General features: G+C 44.6%; 1 protein-coding gene across 1 annotated transcript in view; it reads left to right on the forward strand.

Moving 5' to 3' along the window:
• The first annotated feature begins 207 nt into the window (after nt 1–207).
• CTIF (cap binding complex dependent translation initiation factor) overlaps nt 208–21973 on the forward strand; it is a 111278-nt gene continuing 89512 nt past the window's right edge. The window contains exon 1 of the mRNA XM_087715355.1: nt 208–319. The gene's annotated coding sequence lies outside the window, so the exon portion shown is untranslated. The remainder of the gene's footprint in view (nt 320–21973) is intronic.

The following is a 21973-nucleotide window of genomic DNA, read 5'->3' on the forward strand; positions in this document are numbered from 1 at the left end:
GCCGCTCCCTCTTTTTCCTGAAACCCGATGCACGTGGCTCGCCGGGCGGAGCTGGGAACGTCACATTCCTGCATTCTCCCCCTCTGTGTCAGAGGGACCCGGGTGGCGTCGGAACGGGGCTGCTGCTGCTGCTGGGAAGAAGGGAACCCCCCCCCCCGCAACCACCATCGCGATCCCTGCTTTCTTCCAGCCACCCGCCGCCCTCAACCACCCCTCCAGCGGCCCCCATGCTCCTCCAGGGCGGCGTCTGATCCCCGGATCCTTCCCGAGCCCTCGGCGCCCCCCAGCCATCCTCTTCCTCCCGGGACTCTCGGCCAAGGTAACCCTGCTTGGGGGGGGTGATTTTTTTTGGGGGGTGTCCAGGGTTGCAGACCCAGCGGGGACTCCCCGATCGGGGTGGCGGCGGTGACGACTGTGCCTCTTGGGGAGTTGGGGCGCGCTGGGGGCTCCCCGCGATCCAAAGGGGGTGCCCTTTTTTCCTCCCGCCGGAGGGGGCTCCGTGGCCACCGCCTGCCGTGGCTGCGAGGCTCCCGGCGGCGACCCCGGGGGTAGCCCCCGCCGGTGTGTTGTCGTGGCTGGCGGGGCGGGGCGGGCGGCGCTTTCCCTTTGTTTTGCGGCGGCCGCCGGGATACGAAGTTGCCTCTGGATCGCTGCCTTTGGACCAGGTGCTGGGAAAGCGGAAGCCAGATCGGAGAAGGAGGGAGGGAAGAAGTGGGGGGGGGGTAAGAGGCTGGAGAGCCTCCCCCCCCAAACCAGCCTTCCTCCTCTTCCTCTTCCTCCTCCTCTTCTCCAACCTGAGTTTATTTTGCTTTCCTTTATATATATGTGTGTGTGTGTGTGTGTGTGTGTGTGTGTGTGTGTGTGTGTGTGTTTTATTTATATATTTATTTGTGCTGATAAATAAATAAAGGGAGACTAGTATAGATCTATTTCAAGCTATTTAGCTCTCATCAGCTAGCCATACCCTTACTGGGATTTGAACCTGGGCTATATGGCATACTAGGCACACTAGGCAGAGATATATACACGCTCCTCTGCGGGTCTTCTTTCTCTCAACGCCCCCCAAACCCTGGAGATTCTTGGGCAGGTCTTAAAGGTCACATATGTCCTCGTCGTTCCTGACTCTAGGGGGCGGTGCTCATCTCCGTTTCAAAGCCCAAGAGCCAGCGCTGTCCAAAGACATCTCCGTGGTCATGTGGCCCACATGACTAAACACCAAAGGCTCACGGAACCCTGTTCTCTTCCCACCAAAGGTGGTTCCTATTTTTCTACTTGTCTTTTTATGTGCTTCGAACTGCTAGGTTGGCAGAAGCTGGGACAAGGAACGGGAGCTCACGGTGTGCTAAGGGATTCGAACTGCTGAACTGCCAACCTTTAGGATCGACAAGCTCAGCATCTTAGCCGCTGAGCCACCGCATCCCTTGCCTAGACCTCTCTTCTCTGCAAATCAGTCCCGCTTTTTCTCTTTCTTTCCCCACCACCCACCCCTGCAGTTCACAAAACTGGGCAAAATCGCCAGCCAGCTAGCTCCATTGGTTGGTTGGTTGGGCCTGGCGGAGGTCAGCCTGGGAGAAAAGAAACGCATCATTCCGAAGCACAAAGATCCTCTGGTGGGGCGGTGGAGGGAGGGGAGGAAAAGGTGGGGTGATGCACAGCCTGGTCATTCAGCCCCCCCCCCCCCCCACACACCTTGCAATAATTGGGTGCTGCAATGGACGGGTGCATCTTTGGCTGTGTGCTTTTTCTTTTAATTGGGCAAATTCTTGAGAAAGTATAGGATTAGTTGGAGGGCTTATGGGGAAATTGCATTTATTTATTTATTTTAAAAAAGGAGGCTCTGCTGTGCATTGAAAGAGATGCTCACACTTTCCCTCTGGCGGTAATCTCCCTTTGTAATTTTTTTTTTTAAAAAAACCGCTTCCTTTCTCCCAGACAATGTCTTGAGGTCAGGCCACCCCTCTCCTCTCCTCTCCTTCTCCCATCCCATTGGATCCCTTGTCCCTAGATGACTGTAATCCCCTTCGGTTTTTCCCAGAGGCCCCGGGCGGGTTTTTTGCGCCGATTTCCCTATCCGGTTCTCGCACATGGAGTGCGTGCAAGGTTGCAATTGCTCTGAGGTGGTTTTTGCAAAGTCTGGAGGTTGCATTTTGCCAAAGGAGCACATTAGGAAAGGAAAGGGGATAAAAAAAAATCCTACAGCTGGCTTGGTAGCTTAGCTATGCTTGCCTAGATTCCTTGGTTATTAAATGCAGTTTTTTTTTTTAATAATACCTGGATTTAACAGTCCTGCTGTTTTAACTGATCCAAGGGTGTTGTTATTTGCATGTGATGCTGCAAGTGTGCGATAGAAGCTTACCCAAGCTATGGTTGTTTACAAGGGAATGTGAATGCATATTCGGCGTTCTTATCTCCCCCCCCCCCCTCTCCCGCTATGTTTATACACAGGGATATAAATTAGGAACTGGCAAATTCCACACACAATTGGCAGGGATGTGGTGACCTTTTCCTTTCTAATATCCATCAGGATACTTTTTATTCTTCCCACCCCCGGCTATCAGAAGTGAGAGATTTGCTAAGGGGGAGTAAATTCGGAGTGTTTGGATGGAAGTCGCTAACGCTCCCTTGTGGTGACATGCCATGCGTGATCCTCTGTGTGTGTGCATTTTGACAGGCGAGTGGAAAGCTTGCAAGGGCAACATACCTGGGCCGGTGGAGGTATTCCCGGGCGCGGTCTATTTTCCGGTGATAATTCTTATAAGTGCTCTTCCGATCTTATTCTCTGCAGCCCCTTCCTTTATCGGCTTTTCCCTATCAGGTAGCTGCGTCTGATTTTTCTACCTCCTTAGTTACGGGAGGTTTTTGAACGGAGAGTGAGGGGTGGAATCTTTGCTAGATCTTCTGGGGATGCATTGGTAGAAAAAGGCGGAAAGGCATAACAGATTGCCACGGAGAACAGTTGGGGATCTAGCTAGTGAGGCGACAATCACTTCCCTTCCAGCCTCACCCCGTTCTCTGCCTCCATCTTTCCTTCTGTCTAACCCATTTTTTTTTTTAAAAAAAAATGTTTGCAGCTGAATGCATAACCAAAAAGCTGTCCCATGCCTTGATTTCAAGGATGCTCTTCCCGGAAGCAGTTCATGAATTTCCAAAAGGCTTAGCGCTGCATCCCAAGATAGACTAATTTTTAGCAAGCTGGTGAGCCTGCTAAAATTTTCAAGGATAGCTGCCCAAAATGAAATGAAAACCATAGCTCTGAGCTCTCTACACTATGCATAGCGACTTTGCCTCAATCTTACGTCTTGTAGTTGGAAAACCTGACCCTGTAGTGTTTGTTTTTTAAAGGAGCCTCAATCTTACGTCTTGTAGTTGGAAAACCTGACCCTGTAGTGTTTTTTTTTAAAGGAGCCCGGAAGTATCTTGACAGCAGATCATTTCTCCCTCTTTGTATACAACTGTTCTCTTTGTGAGGACTAGAAACTTGTTCAAAACCAGTTTTGCCTTTTTATGTGAATTGATGCTCTTTTTTTTTGGCTAATCTGCATTTGGGGCATGTCCGCGAAAGATTTGCCTTGTGCTGAAGCAGGATTTATTTATTTTTAAATCATTAATGGGCATGATAGAGGACCAGAAGAGCATATTGCTGGGTGTGACAACAGCAACAAAATCAGTTCAGTCGACTTGATTAAATTTAAATTAGGTGATTGCATTTGATAATTTATAATTTAGTATTTATCTTTTAAGGAAGTTACTGTTAGCCTTATATTACATTGAACCTGAGACAAAGATGATACCAGCATGTGAAATTGATCTAAAGCAAGCCCCTGTTGTTAAAAATCCGACGAAACAACTTTTACTGTGTTTCCCCGAAAATAAGACAGGGTCTTATTTCCTTTCGAACCCCGAAATAAGCACTTGGCCTTAATTTTGAGGAGGTCTTATTATTATTATTTTGCAATTTTTTTTATTTTTAAACATAAAAAAACAACATAAAAAAATTCTCATCCATTACATACACAGCATGTCGTTTGGTTACAAGTGTTTTTGCATCCATATTCTCAATTACATTTACCATCACAGATTTTCCATCTAATATAACTAAATACCTCACTTTCATTGTACATATATTCAATTATGATTAATATTTTTTTCTTTTCAATAAGCCTAATTCCCATACATTCTTGATTGTTTGTTTAATAACAATGTACCTTTATATATATTCACTTATCCCATTCTGAATATTTTTACAATATAAAAAAGATTTACCAACTATTTATACTTGTATATCACTGTTTTCAAATCTCTATAATCCCACCAGTCATCTATCGAGTATGCTGGGGCGGGCTTATTATTTTTGAGGTGCAGGAGGCCATTTAACCTTGGCCTGTGGCCCGCAGATCAGCTGATCCAGACAGGACCAGAAATTCTGTCTGTTTCTGGAACACTCTTGCCGGTTCTACCGTTGCTGGGCCTACCGCTCTTTTTGCGGGCGCCACTAAGAGAAGGGGTGCGGTAGCTAGGATTTGTGGGAGCGGCCTTTCCGAGGCCGGTCCGCGTGGATGGCAGGTGCATGTGGGGTGCACATGGGGGTTGTGGGGCATGTTCCCCCCTTTCCTCACCAGGAAATGGCGGGGACCGACTGCACTAAGGTTAAATATTTAACGGGAGAGCTTATTTTCAGGGGAGGGCTTATTTTAGCGCATGCGCTCAAAAGCCCAATTGGGCTTATTATCCAGGGGGTGTCTTTTCAGGGAAACAGGGAAGGAAGGAAGGAAGGAAGGAAGGAAGGAAGGAAGGAAGGAAGGAAGGAAGGAAGGATGGATTAAAAAAAATATACCCAAGGGCTATTTCATTCAACAAAGATCTGGCTGAAGAGCTGAGCCTTCACGCCTCTTTTAAACACCAAAATGCTTTATTTAATTGTATTTGCTTTCCTTATTTATTTGCTGACTCTGTGTACATTGAAGCTCAACAGGAGAAAGTGAGGCTTAATGGAATTTAATGGGTCCTGTCTTTCTCTCTCTTTAGCACATTGATCTTTAGAAATGCCCACGTCATCTTAAAAAACATTTAGAAGTCAAGTAAACTGGTTCACCGACAAAAGCGCGCCTTCAACAAACGACGCGAAAACAACGTAATAACCCTAACCCTAAACCTAATCCTAACTCTTACCTTAACCGTAATCGCGCTTTTTTTCCCCCTCAGTAAATGTGTTTTTATTTTCCATTTTCATTTCGTACAGTCACATATATACTGTGCATAACTGGGGCCATATAACATTAAACAATAAACACAGCCATTCCTCTTGTCAACAATACCCCCAAAAGTACAAACCCAATGTACCACTTCGACCCTCCATACACCCTTTCTTTCGCCCCCCTCCAACTTTCCCTCTTCCCTCCATCATTCCCCTCTACCCTACTTCCCCTCCCCCTCTACCACTCCTCTCTCCCAGTACACTCCCTCCCTTTCTTCTCACCCTCCCTCCCGTCCTCTCTCCCACCCTCTCTACCCCTCTTTCTTCTAGCCCTCTACTCCTCCCTTCGATGTATTTCTACTATCTATTAATATATTCAGCTTGTCCTATTTTTACAGTGAAATTAAAGAGCAACAGTATACAAGTGCAATCGCGTTACTATAAAATCTAACACATACTATATATCCCCTCCCCCCGCCCCCTAACACCCCACCTCCCTTCCCCCCCCCCCCCCCGACTTCCCAGAGCCCGTACACGGTATAGGTTTTTAACAAATACAGTCTAAAATATATTAAGACAAAGGAAATAAAAAAAAGAAGTTAATAACATCTCTGCATTAAACTCAGCTTCTTCCTAATCGCGCTTTTATGGGCGCGGTTTTGTCGCCGCGCTGTTGTGGGCGCGATTTCGACGTCACGGATTTCTCGCTGCGGTTTCGTCAGCGCGGTTTTGTCGTGCGCGCATTTGCCAGGTCACGAAGTAAACCTAACCCCAGAAATGTATACGGATCAGATTAAAATCTGAAAGACAGTGAATGAAAAAAAAATTGTTCTGGACCTTTTTAAAACCCAAACCAAGTCATGGTGTTGTTTGAAACACAAATTAGGGTTTTAAATAAAATGTATAGAAGTTTAGCAAAAATTACTTTTCACATGCAATTCAGGATGGCAGCCCTTGCTATAAAGTGTAAACTGGAGTTGACACATTTTTTTTTAGGTAAAAGTAAAAAAAGTGTTGGAAAGTCGCAGGAAAATCCTTCGGTTAGGTAATCTGTGAGGCAGCCTTCTCTTTGCGCTGGCTGTCTTGGCGTCAGGCAAGTCTAAAATTGACACACGGATTTCCTGTGGGATTCCCCCAGATTACAAGATTTCTGATCCCACTGGAGCGGCTACAGAGTGACATCAGGAATTACATCAGCCTTAATCTCATTAGCCTTCCTTGGCTAAGTTAACTTTTCTGTGTGAGAAATGAAGAACGTTTTTCTTCTTTCATGCCTCTGCATATAAAGGTTCCCCTCGCACACATGTGCTAGTCGTTCCCGACTCTAGGGGGCGGTGCTCATCTCCATTTCAAAGCCGAAGAGCCGGCGCTGTCTGAAGACATCTCCATGGTCTTGTGGTCGGCATGACTAAATGCTGAAAGTGCACGAAACGCTGTTAGCTTCCCACCAAAGGTGGTTCCTTTTTTCTACTTGCATTTTTAATTTGGTTTTGAACTGCTAGCTTGGCAGAAGCTGGGACAAGTAACAGGAGCTCACTCTGTTATGTGGCGCTAGGGATTCGAACCGCCGAACTGCCGACCCTCCTGATCGACAAAGTCAGTCTCCCCCACCTTTTTTTTTTTTTTTTAACAAACTGGAATTAAATGCTGGGGTGGCTTTAGAAGTGAGAACAAGCCCATCAGGAGCCAACTCAAGATAAATCCAATATCGTCGCCATCACCATTTAATGACCTCATAATCCCTTGTGGGGTGGACTCTGGGCAACTGAATGGAGCTAGAAGTGTGCTTACTGGCCGGATGCCCTTCATGTCACCAATGCAGAGTTTTGTTCGGCAGATATATTCTCATTGTGGCCAGAGAGGGAAATATCTGCCTCTACCTAGGATCGAACTCACAGCCTTGTGATTGTGAGGCGAGAGCTCTATCGCTAGGCCACCGCACCACTCTCAAGATAAATCCAATATGAAAGCTTGAAAATCTAATTCCTACATCTGACCGGAATCTGTGTTGAAGTAGTCCTTGACTTACTATCATTTGTTTAGTGATCATTCAAAGTTACAGCGGCACTGAAAAAACTGATTTATGACTGTTTTTCACTCTTAACAACCATCACAGCACCCTGTGGTCGTGCCATCAAAATTTGGACGCTTGGAAGTGGGGAAAACCAGATTCACTTAACAACTGTGTTACTAAACGTAACAACTGCAGTCCTTCCCTGAACAATTGTGGCAAGACAGGTTGTAAAATGGGCAACACTCACTTAATAACCGTCTTAGCAACAGAAAATTTGGCTAGGTTGCGGTTGTAAATCGAGGACTACCGGCATTGATATTCAGTACATCTGGAAATCTCATTTTGTCGTCATCGTGCTGCATTTTGAATATAGCTCAAAGAAACTTTATTTAGCTTTTTCTAGTTAATAATGTCTGAGCAGACGGCTTGATGTCGTTTTGTTGATTTAGAAATACACATTTGCAAAACATATGTTGAAGCTTTTCTGTTATGTCGCTGAGAATGGTTCCCCCCCCCCTGCCGCAGCCCCAAACTGTTTTGAAAAGATGCCTTGTGGAGTCAGATTTAACCTCGTTAAAGCTGCAGGGTTTGTAAACAACAATTTGTTATTATATGCGGCAAATGCAAATAAGCCAAGATGTTAAACCAGAGGTCTTCAAACTTGGTAGCTTTAAGACTTGTGGACTTCAACTCCCAGAATTCTCCAGCCAGCTACGCTGGGAGTTGAAGTCCACAAGTCTTTTGTTTTTTGTTTTTAAAGAGTTTTATTATTTTTCATTTACAAAAATAAACATTTTATCTTTCCTTATGCAGGGTGCATCTCTGTGCAACATCGCTCTTTTGCCACAGCCTTCATGTTCATGTTAACATTATTTCCCTAAGTTTAGTATTATAATATATTGAGCATTTAAACGTTATAAAACTCCTCCTTCTTACTCTCTTCTAGTAATAATATATCAACATTAAACATCATTATTCTTATCATACACATACTAACACAGTGTTTCTCAACCTTGGGGACTTTAAGTCCCGTGGACTTCAACTCCCAGAATCTGGGAGTTGAAGTCCACGGGACTTAAAGTCGCCAAGGTTAAGAAACATTGTACTAACAGTTTTATATCTTTAATCTAAGTGTATTGTCTACTTATTTTTTATTTATTTCTTCATTTCAAAACTCCCTTTTTTTCTCCAACCATACTTCCCAAATCATATACGTAATATTTAGTTTGCTCTTTCTCTTTAATTGCTAATGTTAATCTGTTCATTTCTGCACATTTTAATATTTTCCTTAAAATATGCAAGTCTTAAAAATTGCCAGGTTTGGGGACCCCTGTGCTAAACCATAGTCATGATTCATGAAACAATGGGGTGAATTCACAAAACAAGCTTCCAGGCATAGTTAGATCCTTACAACTACAACTGGGACAAGAATTTCCATGGCTAGTTAATGCGGTTATTAAGTGATTCGTGTCTGTTTTTAATATCTTTTTGCCATGGTTGTTAGGTGAATTACTACAGTTGTTCAGTGACTCACACTGTCATTAAGTGAATCCAATTCCCCCACCCACCCACCCTTGACTCTGCTTGTCAGATGCTGTCTTGGAAGGTCGTAAATGATCACAGTTCAACCTGGGATGCTGCAACTGTTGTAAATACAGGCAATCCTCGAGTTACGACCACAATTGAGCCCAAAATGTATGTTGCTAAGTGAAACATTTGTTAAGTGCGTTTGTCCCATTTTATGACTTTTCTTGTTACGTTTGTTAAGTGAATCACTGCAGTTGTTAAATTAGTAACATGGTTGTTAAGTGAATCTGTCTTTCCCCATTGATTTTGCTTGTCAGAAGGTTGCAAAAGGGGATCATGTGACCCGCAGGACACTGCAACCGTTATAAATGTGAACCAGTTGCCAAGCATCTGAATGTTTATTGCGTAAACGCAGTAATGCTGCAATAGTTGCACGTATGAAAACGGTCGTAAGTCCCTTTTTTCAACGCTGTTCTAATTTCAAATGGTCACTGAATGAATGTAAGTCAAGGACTATCCATGTTAATCCATGTTCAAATATACATGGTTAACTGAATTAACCAAAATCCAGCCATGAAACTCCTTAACTACAATAGAACCCCTAGTCTGGATTTGGGTAACCTGCAAAGCCAAAGCAGGAGATAACATGTTGTTAGACTCAAACCGTTGTCTCCTGATACTAAAGTGCATCAGAAGGACTCTGTATGAGTGTGGTAGCCTAGAGGTGGAGCTCTCATCTCAGAATCAGAAGGCTGTGAGTTCGATCCCAGGTAGAGGCAGATATTTCTCTCTCTGGACACAATGAGAATATACCTGCTGAATATAACTCCGCATTGGCGACAAGAAAGGCATCTGGCCAGTAAAAAACTGAGTTCCATTCAGTTGCCCGACTCCACCCCGCAAGGGATTATGGGGGTCATTAAAAGAAGATGACGATGATCAGAAGGACTCTGTGCCTGCAGGAAGCCGTGGCACGACAAAACCGCGCTCGACTAAGCCGCGCCCGATTAAACCGCGTCGCTGACGTCATCAACAGGGCGACAACAGCCAGCGCGGAGAAAGAAGGGCGCTTTAAATAGCGCTTTGAAAGCAAGCCGATTCAACTTAAGGTAAGGGTTAGGTTTAGGGTTAGCTTTAGGGTTAGGGTTAGGGTTAGGTTTAGGGTTAGGTTAAGGGTTAGGAGTAGGTTTAGGGTTAGGTTAAGGGTTAGGTTTAGGGTTAGGTTTAGGGTTAGGTTAAGGGTTAGGTTTAGGGGGGTTAGGTTTAGGTTTAGGGGTTAATTTTAGGTTTAGGGTTTACAGCGTGCTTCTGTCTCCGCGCTGTTGTTGCGCTGTTGATGACGTCAGCTACGCGGTTTCGTCGAGCGCGGTTTAGTCAAACGCGGTTTTGTGGTGGAACCGCAGGAAGCTATTCAGAAGTAATACCTATCAATCTGAAGACACAACAGCTGGAATAGACAAGAGCTTCTTCAAGTATACAGTAGTGATTTTTGTGCGAGCAAACTAGTTTAGGTGTGTTTCCAATTATAGTTCAGAACCAGATGTGGCTAATCTCAGAGAAGTCTTGCAAGTAGAGGCTGAAAGACAATTCCAGTTTGTGATTGATGGATCTCAAAGGCAGAGGGTCCTAAGTTTGATTGTTTGGGAGGAAATCCTGTGGATTTTAAGGCAGCTGACTAGCAAAACATTGATTGCAATCAGGCTGTAGGTTGAACATTACACTCATTTTTACTGAGATAAGCAGTTGGCTAAAGAAGGTGCAGACAAAGTCAGAATGAGAAGTTGATGATCTTATTTCGAGGCAATCAAAGAATTTTGGGGAATGGAAAGAAGAGACCAAATAACGTTTACTTTTACACGTTTAGAGCTGAATATGACAAGAGAATCTTGATACTAATTGAGATTGCTGTGCTTCCGCTCGATGCCACTCCAACTTGGTCAACCAGTTATTTAAATTCCTGTAGATTACAATTATTTCTGGAGAAATTTGAACAATTGTATAGCCTTATATAGCTTTATTTTTATAAGGCCACATGTCTCCAAAAGCATCTAGACCACTGTTTCTCAACCTTAGCCGCTTTAAGATGTGTAGACTTCAACTCTCAGAATTCCCCAGCCAGCTAAACTTAACAGAACAGAATAACAAAGTTGGAAGGGACCTTGGAGGTCTTCTAGTCCACCCCCTGCCTAGGCAGGAAACCCTACACCACTTCAGACAAATTGGGTGAGATCATTCGGCGGCACGGGATAAAATACCATCAGTATGCGGACGATACCCAGTTGTATCTGTCCGCCCCGTGCCAACTCAGTGAAGCGGTTGACGTGATGTGCCAGTGCCTGGAGGCTGTCAGGGTCTGGATGGGGGTTAACAAACTTGCGCTCAATCCAGACAAGACCGAGTGGCTGTTGTGTTTCCCTCCCAAAAGTTTGGCTAGTATTCCATCACTCAGGCTGGGGGGGTGAAATTTTACGCCCCTCAGACAGGGTTCGCAATTTGGGAGTCCTCTTGGACCCACAGCTGACCTTAGAACATCATTTGTCGGCTGTGACCAGGGGGGCATTTGCTCAGGTTCGCCTGGTGCACCAATTGTGTCCCTACCTGAACTGGGAGGCACTCGCAACAGTGACCTCAAGACTGGACTACTGCAATGCGCTCTACATGGGGCAGCCCTTGAAGAGCATTCGGAGATTCCAGCTCGTCCAGAATGCAGCCGCGCGAGTGATTGTGGGTGCACCTCGGTACACCCACGTTACACCTATCCTCCACGAGCTGCACTGGTTACCGATTGGTCTCCGGATACGCTTCAAGGTGCTAGTCGTCACTTATAAAGCCCTTCATGGTATTGGACCTGGGTACTTGAGAGACCGCCTGCTGCCAATTACCTCCCAAAGACCCATTAGATCACACAGATTAGGCCTCCTCCGGGTTCCGTCTACTAGCCAATGTCATCTGGCTACTACCCGGGGGAGGGCCTTCTCTGTGGCGGCTCCGGCCCTTTGGAACGAGCTCCCCGCAGAGATTCGGACCCTCATCTCTATCCAGGCCTTTCAAAAAGCCGTTAAAACCTGGCTGTGTCGGCAGGCCTGGGGTCGAGGAGTTCCCTTCCCCTCTCGAATCGTGTGGCTGTTGGTTGTTTTAAATTCCCTGTACTTTTTGTTGTAGTTTTGTGTTTCCCTTCCCCTCCTTTGGGTTTGTGCGCCGCCCTGAGTCCCGCCGGGAATAGGGCGGCATATAAATAAAATGAACCTTGAACCTTGAAATGGTTATCCAACATCTTCTTAAAAACTTCCAGTGTTGGAAGATTCACAACTTCTGGAGGCAAGTTGTTCCACTGATTAATTGTTCTGTCAGGAAATTTCTCCTTAGGTCTAAGTTGCTTCTCTCCTTGATTAGTTTCCATTTATTGTTTCTTGTTCTACTCTCAGCTGCTTTGGAGAATAGTTTGACTCCCTCTTTGTGGCAACCCCTGAGATATTGGAACACTGCTGTCATGTCTCCCCTGGTCCTTCTTTTCATTAAACTAGACATACCCAGTTCCTGCAACCGTTCTTCATATCTTTTAGCCTCCAGTCCCCTAATCCTCTTTGTTGCTCTTCTCTGCACTCTTTCTAGAGTCTCCACATCTTTTCTACATCGTGGCGACCAAACCAGGATGCAGTATTCCAAGTGTGGCCTTACCAAGGCATTACAAAGTGGTATTGACACGTGATCTTGAACTTTATGTTTAAACATTGATGGAGGGTCTGTTCCATGATACATCAGGTTTATTGTTTTAGGGAAATGAGGAATAGGTAATTAGGATTTAGCTGGTACTCTTTGATAGCAAATATTTATCTTTGATGGCATCCCTTGACTAATAATAAGACCAATCCATCTATTAAGTGGAAGACTTGGTTTCTTGGTTGAAAGAAAATTCAGCCAACTAGACCATGAAAGAAATAAATCCTTGTAGACTTTCCCATGTTGATACAAGTGATCCTCTCTACTTCCTTTTTAATACTGTACACTTACTTGTTCTGCCCCCCCCCTCTGTCCAGTAATGAACGCAGATACAGGCTTAGCTGTTTTCCACTCTTTATTCACAGCAATTATAATCCTGTTGACTGAAAGCCCAGACACAACTCACTGGCAAGACGTTGGCAGCAACCCAAACTCCAACAGACACAGGAACACAAGGCAGACCAGACAAGAAGTTCTCCAGATTATTATGAACCGCTGTGTCCTGCAAAAGGACTCCTCCCAAAGTCTCTTCTTATATACTCTCTTGGGAGGGGCCAAGCCACAACCATCTGGGCTTGATGATCTCTTATGAGTCTGTCTCCGTAACTGCTGCCTCCGTTTCTCCGCCCTCCGTTGCCTGGCGTCAGGGACAAACTCCCTTTGATCTTCCCCATTGCTCCATGCCTCAGGCGCCTCCTGGTGGCCAACCAGCCTCTTTGGTCCCTGCTCTGAGTCTGAACCCTGCCCAGGGTCCTCCACATATTCCATAGCAGATTCAGAGGGGTCCTCACTATCGGAATCCATCGGCAGCTCCAACGGCGCCTGCTGGGCCACAACACTTACTTATACAATACTTATTGGTGTGACGCTATCAATTGGTGTGAAGCTGCCAAATATGCTAACAACCCAATCAAAGAACCTTTTGTCAGGATACAGCTGGAAGGGACCTTGGAGGTCTTCTGGTCCAACCCCCTGCTCAAGCAGCAGACCTTGTACCGTTTTACACAAGAGGCTGTCCAGTCTCTTCTTAAAAACCTCCAGTGATGAAGTACCCACAACTTCTGAAGGCCAGCTGTTCCAGTGGTTAAATGTCCTCACTGTTAGGAAGTTTCTCCTTAATTCCAGGTTGCTTCTCTCCTTGGTTAGTTTCCACCCATTGTTTCTTGCCTTGCCTTCTGGTGCTGTGGAAAATAAGTTGAGCCCCTCTTCTTTGTGGCAACCCTTCAAATACTGGAATACTGCTATCAAGATCAATTATGGTCATCAGTTGAGGACTAGCTGTAACCAGAGGTGGGTTGCTCTGGGTTCAGCCTGGATCGGGCAAACCGGGAGGATCTGCCCCATCCCCCACCCCCGGATGCTTCTGCACATGCGCAGAAGCATTGTGCACGCATGAGCAAATGCACGGTAGTAAAGAAATTGGAAACTCACCAGTGGTGGGATTCAAATAATTTACCAACCAGTTCTCTGACCTAATGACCAGCTGGGTAGGCGGGGCTCGGTGATCATGTGATCATGTGGGCATGGCCAAGTCAATGTCACTCAGGTTGATGGGCGCTTCACCTTAGTTGTTACAATGGTAATAAGGGTTAACTGGAGAGGTAGTTTCTGTAAGCAGGGCAATAAAGGTTAGGCTAGAAACAACACCAGAATGTTTCCTTCCTGCCTTCCTTACAGGATTAGCCCTGTAAAGTGGAAAAAACCAAAGGAGATTTCTTCTAACAACCGGTTCTCCGAACTGCTTAGAAAGTTACCAACCGGTTCTCCCGAATAGGTGCGAACTGGCTGAATCCCACCACTGGAATTCACCACTGGCTGTGAGGCTTGTCCTCATCGCAATTTGAGTTGTCTACTGGGGTACATTTTACACGAGGCAGCTCTGTGATCTGGAAGCTGCAATTGGTAGCTCCTATATTTGCTAGCTCCTGGTGATAGGAGCACGTAAAACTCATTTTTCAGGTCCTTAACTGGTTGCCAATAAGTTACCAAATACAACGTAAGGGGATGGTGTTGACCTATAAAGCAGAGGTGAAATTCAAAATTTTAAACTACCAATTCTGTGGGCGTGGCTTGGTGGGCGTGGCAGGGGAAGGATACTGCAAAATCTCCATTCCCACCCCACTCCAGGGGAAAATCCCCATTTCCTCCCGATCAGCTTGGGACTTGGGAGGCAGAGAATAGATGAGGGCGGGGCCAGCCAGAGGTGGCATTTGCCGGTTCTCCAAACTACTCAAAATTTCTGCTACCGGTTCTCCAGAACCTGCTGAACTTCACCCCTGATATAAAGGCTTTTATAATTTGGCACCTGCAGGATACCTGCTCTAATCAAAATTGGTCTGATTTGATTTGCTAGAATGTGTAGCTGGTGATAGGGGACGAGGGTAGAAGTGTTTCTTTTCTATGGTGGTCCTGCTACTCTGAAATCACAATCTTCTTTTAATGACTCCCATAATCCCTTGCGGGGTGGAGTAGGGGCCACTGAATGGAGCTAGCAGAGTGTTTACTGGCCAGATGTCCTTCCTGTTGCCGATGCGGAGTTTTCTTCAGCAGGTGTATTCTCATCGTGCCCAGAGAGAGAAATATCTGCCCAGGATCGAACTCACAGTCTCTTGATTGTGAGGTGAGATCTCTATTCTCTAGGCCACCACACCACTCCCTGCTACTCTAAAGTGGTCTCCCCTTATTGATCAAACCTAGACTTCCCTGCTGGCTTTGAGGAAATTATTGTACACTGAAATATTTCAGAGGCGATTCTCTTGATTTTAAGCATTGCACCATCCTTATTTACGTACTGGATTCGTGCTTCCTGTTTGTGTTGGATTTTACATGTTTAGGATTACCATGGATACTTTAATTGCTATTATCACCCATGTTCCTTTTCATCTGATTTAATTAAATGTAATTAATTTATTTTCCTCATATGAGTAATTGTATGATTTATTAACTAATGATGGCTGGCAGTCCTACAGAATGGCATCCTAGGAGTTTGGAAGGGAGGGCTGTAAATGTTTAAATCTTGTTTTGAGTTGAGGTTCATTGTCTGGATTGGACCCCCCTCCTGATCGCCCATAATAAAATTGGTTGGATTTGGATTTAAAAGTGTTTTGTGGATGTATACATTGTGGTTTATAGTTATAGCTATTGACTGATTAGACTATGTTGAACTATTATGTCTTGTTGGATAAACAGTCAAGCTAACATTACCCTGTGAATGTAAAATATAAATAAATGGATAATAATTAATAGTGTCCTAAATACAGCAGAGCGTTGTTATCTTTAGAGGCAGTCCTCGATTTACGACCATAATTGGGATTTTTTGAGCTACATTGAAATTCTGAGCAGCTGATTGGTCCTCCTGTTGATTGGTCATTCGGAGGGCCTGGATTCTTACGTGTTCATATGCCGATCTAGATCCATATCCTATAAAGACTCTTATCTGGCAATCATGCAGCATTTGATGCTGAATGTTTTAAAGCAGGGGTCTCCAACTGTGGCCACTTTAAGACGTGTGGACTTCAACTCCCAGAATTCCCCAGCCTGGCTGGGGAATTCTGGGAGTTGAAGTCCACACGTCTTAAAGTGGCCACAGTTGGAGACCTCTGTTTTAAAGTACCTTAAGTGCCAAATTAGAAGGAAGAGCTGCCCTTGGAAAAATGCTCAAGAGTACAGGTAGACCTCAATTTACGGTGACTGACCCCAAAATTTCTCTTGCTAAACCAGACAGTTGTTAAGTGAGTTTTGCTCCTTTTTGACCACCTGTCCTGCCACGGTTGTTAAATGAATCACGGCAGTTGTTAAGTTAGTGACATGGTTGTTAAGTAAATCTTGCTTCCCCGTTGACTTTGCTTGGTCAAAAGGTCACAAGTGGTGCTCAGATGATCCCTGGACGTTGCGACCGTCATAAACACATGACAGTTGACAAGTGGCCCAAAATTTTGATCATGTGATCACCGGGAGGCTGTAGAGGTTGTAAGTGTGAAAACGGTGGTGTCCCTTTTCTCAGTGCTGTGGTAACTTCAAATGGTCACTGTTCTGTCCCCCCTTCTTGGCTCGTTAACAAACGGCAGGCAGACAAACTTAAAAGGAACTCTCTTTATCAGTTCTCGGCTCCGACTGGCTGCGAGCCCAAAAATAACATAATTAAAGTCTCTTTCAAGCAGATAGCAGAATACAAAACAACTCTTACAAGCAATGCACTTCTCCAAGTGCCTCCTTGAATCAGGGTTACAGAAAGCAAATCACAAACAAACCATGACCGATGAATGACTGAATGCATGAATGAACGTTGACTCCTGCAACCAGGGCGTGGCACCATCCGTCCTTTTATCACCCGAAGACCCACTAACGAGCCCCAGCTGCATTGTGAAACTTGCATCCCGAAAAGACTCACAGAAGACATCTGCTGAGTCACAACAGGTCACTAAATGAATGGTTGTAAATTGAGGACTACCTGTACTAAGGATTGGAAACCGTGGCTATATTTTGTCTTTTGGGAAAAACAAAAAAGGCTAGTTCACATATTTGGATTTGCCTTTTCCCCACCCCCGCACACCCCAAACCAGTGGTGGGTTGTAGGCGGTACACCCCGGTACGGAAGTACCGTTCTGGTACGGTGCTCCAGAGGGCCCACCCGCGCGCCCTCGCTCCTTACTGGTCTTTAAAGTTTTCGGCATTTCCGGGCATACAGCGCCTGTGCGACATTCCGCTGAGCAGCTGGAGCCATGTGGAGGCTCGTGGAGACGTCGCTGGACAGTAAGATGCATGCTCGTGCTTGGAACGGGATCTGGAACCCACCACTGCCCCCCACTCCTTCCCCCACAAATCATGACTATAAAGAAGGAAAAACTTGTTATTAAATATTATGGATGTTTAGCTAGAATAGGACAGAAGGATTTAGTGTTAGTGGAGGATTTTAGAAATAGTAATTGAAAGGCCAGTATGTGGTTATGTATTAAATCTTGGTATATTTTATGATGAAGGATGCTTAAACAATTATAGTCAAATGAAAATAGAGATACAATGATGGTGACATGTACAAATATTTGAGTTAAAATGCTTGAGTTAATGTGAATTATGTTTGCTGACTGTGGAAGAGATGCACGAAAGTCTTTTTGTAACCAACTGATACACTTTCGACAGCATGTAAAGAAGGATGTTGTATTTGTTTTAAATTAAAAAATTAAAAAAAATATTAAAAAAAGAAGAAGGAAAGAAAAGACTATTTGTGATGGCCAGAAGTGGCCTTGATAACAGCTTTGCTGACAAAAACTGAACATCTACAAGGCTATCAAAGTTTCCTATCAAGTGAAAATCCTAAGTCGGGGTCAGCTTCAAGGAAAATAACAATAGCTATAGCACCTATACTCGTCATGGCCAACCTATGACATGTGCGCCACAAGTCGCACGCCGAGCCCTCTCTGCGGGCACTCGAGCCATCACCCCAGCTCAGCTTGACCACCCTTGCACGGGCGCATCCTGCACACCAGCTGATTTTTGGGTCTCTGCCACACATTCGTGGGGGGACGGGGCACATGCACGAGGGGGCGGGGGGTTGCCCTTGCATGGGCGGGGGGGAGTGCGGTGTACCCCCACCCCACTGCCCATTTTTGGTCCCAGGAGGTTTCAGGGATGCTTGCTAGGCCCCCAATGGGGTGCAGGGGATCACCTGTGCATTCGCAGGGGGTGGGGGGGATGTCACAGGTGCATGGACTACTGCAGCGTGCTCTACATGGGGCAGCCCTTGAAGAGCATTCGGAGACTTCAGCTTGTCCAGAATGCAGCCGCGCGAGTGATCGTGGGTGCACCTCGGTTCACCCACGTAACACCTATCCTCCGCGAGCTGCACTGGCTGCCTACTGGTCTTCAGATACGCTTCAAGGTGCTAGTCGTCACTTATAAAGCCCTTCATGGTATTGAACCTGGGTACTTGAGAGACCGCCTGCTGCCAATTACCTCCAATAGACCGATTAGATCCCACAGATTAGGCCTCCTCCGAATTCCATCCGCCGGCCAATGCCGACTGGCAACTACCCGGAGGAGAACCTTCTCTGTGGCTGCTCCGACCCTCTGGAACGAGCTCCCCATGGAGATTCGAACCCTCACCACCCTCCAGGCCTTCCGCAAAGCCCTCAAAACCTGGCTATTCCAGCAGGCCTGGGGCTAAAGAGCCTCTGCCCCCTTTCTCGAATGGTATGGTTGTTGTGTGTTTTTAAATTGTGTATTGTTTGTTTGTCTTTATCCCCTGTTTGTACTTCCTTTCCCTTGACTGAGTTGTGAGCCGCCCTGAGTCCCCTTCGGGGAAAAGGGCAGCATATAAATGAAATAAATCCTAATCCTAATCCATTGCATTAATGCAAAGTCAACGGGGAAGCAAGATTTACAAAAAGATTAGTCATCACTAACCTAGGCTTTTATCCCGCTTCATAGTGCTTGTACATAATAGTAGTTATTTTATAAAATGGCCATGTTGCTTGGAGGCCAAAGTGTATCTTGAAAGCCTTGTTTTAATAGCAGTGTAGGTCTTGTCATAACCCTGATTGTGAAAGTTTTCCTAATACATAGGTATTACTATTTTGGAATGAAGGGTGGATAAGTGCTTTGTCCTAAATATTCTACATACAGTACTATACAGATCAGAGGTGGGTTCCTACCAGTTCGCACCTATTCGGTAGAACCGGTTCGTCAAATCTACCAAACCAGTTAGTAGAGGTTCCACCTGTGGACCCGGAAAGCAGGCCACACCTACAGAAGAGGTTCCAACATTTTTTGAAACCCACCACTGGTCCTTGGATATGATTATTCTACACTATTATGCTCATATTTATAAAACTCAGTGCCTCTGTGAAAGGTAAGGATGACTACTGCGTTTGTGGTGCAATCAGAACATTGCGTGTGTTGAAGTTGTTTTAACACAAACCAAAGATGCCTTTTAAAAAACAAGTTTGCATCATATTCTTATGCATGCCAGTGCTGTGTGTGAGGTCATTTAAGGTGGTTCTGACAAGTGTCGTCGGCATTTTCATATCCGGTCACATGGGCGGCAAGCCACTCCCATCCGGTCACATGGGCGGCAAGCCACTCCCACAAAGGAGGCCACACCCACAGAGTAGGTTCGAACAATTTTTTTTTGTTTTGTTTTTTTTTTTCTATGTTTTTTTTTCCTTTATAATACATTTTATTTATTTCATTTTCATTTTCATTTTATACAATCACTTATATACTGTGCATAAAAAAAAAAGGAAAAAAAAACCCAACATAACACTTCATTCCCCCATACACCCTCTCTTCTCCCCCTCCAACTTTCCTTTCACCCCTCCAGCATTCCCCTCTTCTACTTCCCTACCCCCTCAGACATCTCCCCCTCCCTCCATCTCACCCTCCTTACATTCCCTCTCACTCCCTCTTTACTTCTCCCTTCTCTTTCCCTCTTCTCCTCACTTTGGTGTATCCATACAATTCAGTTTGTTTTTAAAATAAAAGTAGAAAAAGAAAAAAAGAAAAAAAAGAAAAACGAGCCGCAGTATACAAGTGAATTCTTATTGTTCTAAGGATTGAAACTGTAATTCCACCCTCCCCCCTCCCCCCTATAATCCCCCCTCCCTAACCCCCTTACGGCTTCGCAGGTCCCATACCCGGCATAATTCTTTAACAAGCATTTGAGTATAATAAGGCCAGCTAACTTTAAAATTAAAAAAATAAGATAAAAGTAAAGCCAAAAAGAAAAAGGAAAAATAGTAGAAAATAAGAAATTAAAAAAAAAAAACACACTCACACACAAAAAGAAGAAAGAAACAAAAAGGGTCAATAAACCCACTACGTTAACACAGCTTCCCATTATCTGTAAATCTTAAACAATGTAGCTCATTCCAAATTTCGGTTATTTTGCTACTTGCAGGGTTTCAAACTGTATTAGAGCCAGGTAAGTTGATCAATTAGGATTCCCCAACTAAAAGTCTCATTGCTTTGTCTATCTATTCAGACCTTTAATTTATCTCTTTTTTATCCAAATATCCAAACCTTTCTATAACACCATTAAACTCAAATACTTCTTTCATTTTTCATTTCCAACACCTCCCTTTCTATCCTTACCCACCTCCACATATAAATTTTTTACCTTCCACCCTGCCTTTATCCATATCCACATATATATTTTATCCACATTCATTGCTCCTCCCATGTTTACTCCACTTTCCTGAAGATTCTCCGACCAATCTTTCTTAACCTTATATTGAGATAGCAACTCAAACAAACGTCAGCTTGCGTTCTAGCCCCAGGTAATCTAGTTAAGCTTTCGCTACCCCTCCCTCTCCCACGCACCTCCCAACTCCGTTCGTCCCAAACCACAACTCAAAAAGATCACAATTTCCGCTCTCCTCGCCTAAGAAAATAGTTCATGCGCAATTTGAGTTAGAGTTCAGACAAAACTTATGTACAATATATGTCCACAATCAGCAACGCTTCTTTCAGTCTCCATGTCTCATCATCGATATGCCACTTTTCCATTTTATCCCAGACGGAAATCATAAAGCTTTAAAAACAACGCTTAGTCTTTATTCTTTAGTCTTCTGCCCTTCCGGAAGAGGAAAGCAACACCCTCCGCCTTGTAGCCACGTGTCTCGCTGTTTGTCTTCTCCTTCTCCTTGTCTCTCTCCAGGTCCGGATGAATCAGGAAGTCCCGCCTTCAGGGTCTCGTAGTAAAATTTTCGGGCTTCACAGACAGAATTAATGCGATGTTTTTGGTTGCCAAATGTAACTGTAATACCAGCTGGGACTTCCCATTTGTATGGAATCTGAGAGTTTCTGAGTTCTTCAGTTAAGAAAGCGTACTGTCTCCTTGTTCTTAATATTTGAAATGGTATCTCTTTAAAAACAATCAAGTCCTCCCCATCAATTCTCAACCTCTTTCCGTAAAGCCTCTGTATTATCTCATTTCTAGATTCCCTTGTAGTAAAGTATATTATTATGTCCCTCGGAAGCTGTCGCTGTTTTGCTACCCAGGAATTCTGGCGGTAAATTCTTTGAATCTGCCAATCAAAGTTAAGTCCCGGACTTCCCACCAAGCGGCTGAAAGCCTCAAAGAAGGTCTGTTTCAAATTCTCCTGTTGGTTTTCACGCAGTCCTCTAACTCTTATAGCAAAGGCAGTCTTATCATAATTTATCATGACAAGTTCTTTTTGAGCAGTTTCAATTTCCTGTTGCAACGTTTGGATTTTTGATATCAGATTAAGGTTAGTTTCTTCCAAAAGTTCCAATTTGTCCTCCGTTTCAGCAATATAATCTGTCATGACTGTCATTACTCCGATCATATCCTGCTTTGCCTGAGCAATTTTAGCATCAAATTGATCACATAAATCCGATATCAGTTGATTAATCTCCTGTCTGAAATCATTAAGCGTTTTGAGAAGAAATTCTTGTGTTAGCAAATCTCCCGTGGAGGGTGTAGGAGACAAGGGTAGCGACTTCATAGCAGTTTTTGGAGATATGTTATTAAGGAAGCGCTTCTGTTTAGATTTGGGAGC

Source organism: Thamnophis sirtalis, unplaced genomic scaffold (genome assembly GCF_051295495.1).
Source record: "Thamnophis sirtalis isolate CommonGarterSnake01/CBP01778 unplaced genomic scaffold, rThaSir2_p1.2 scaffold_5, whole genome shotgun sequence".
Taxonomy (NCBI): Eukaryota; Metazoa; Chordata; class Lepidosauria; order Squamata; family Natricidae; genus Thamnophis; species Thamnophis sirtalis.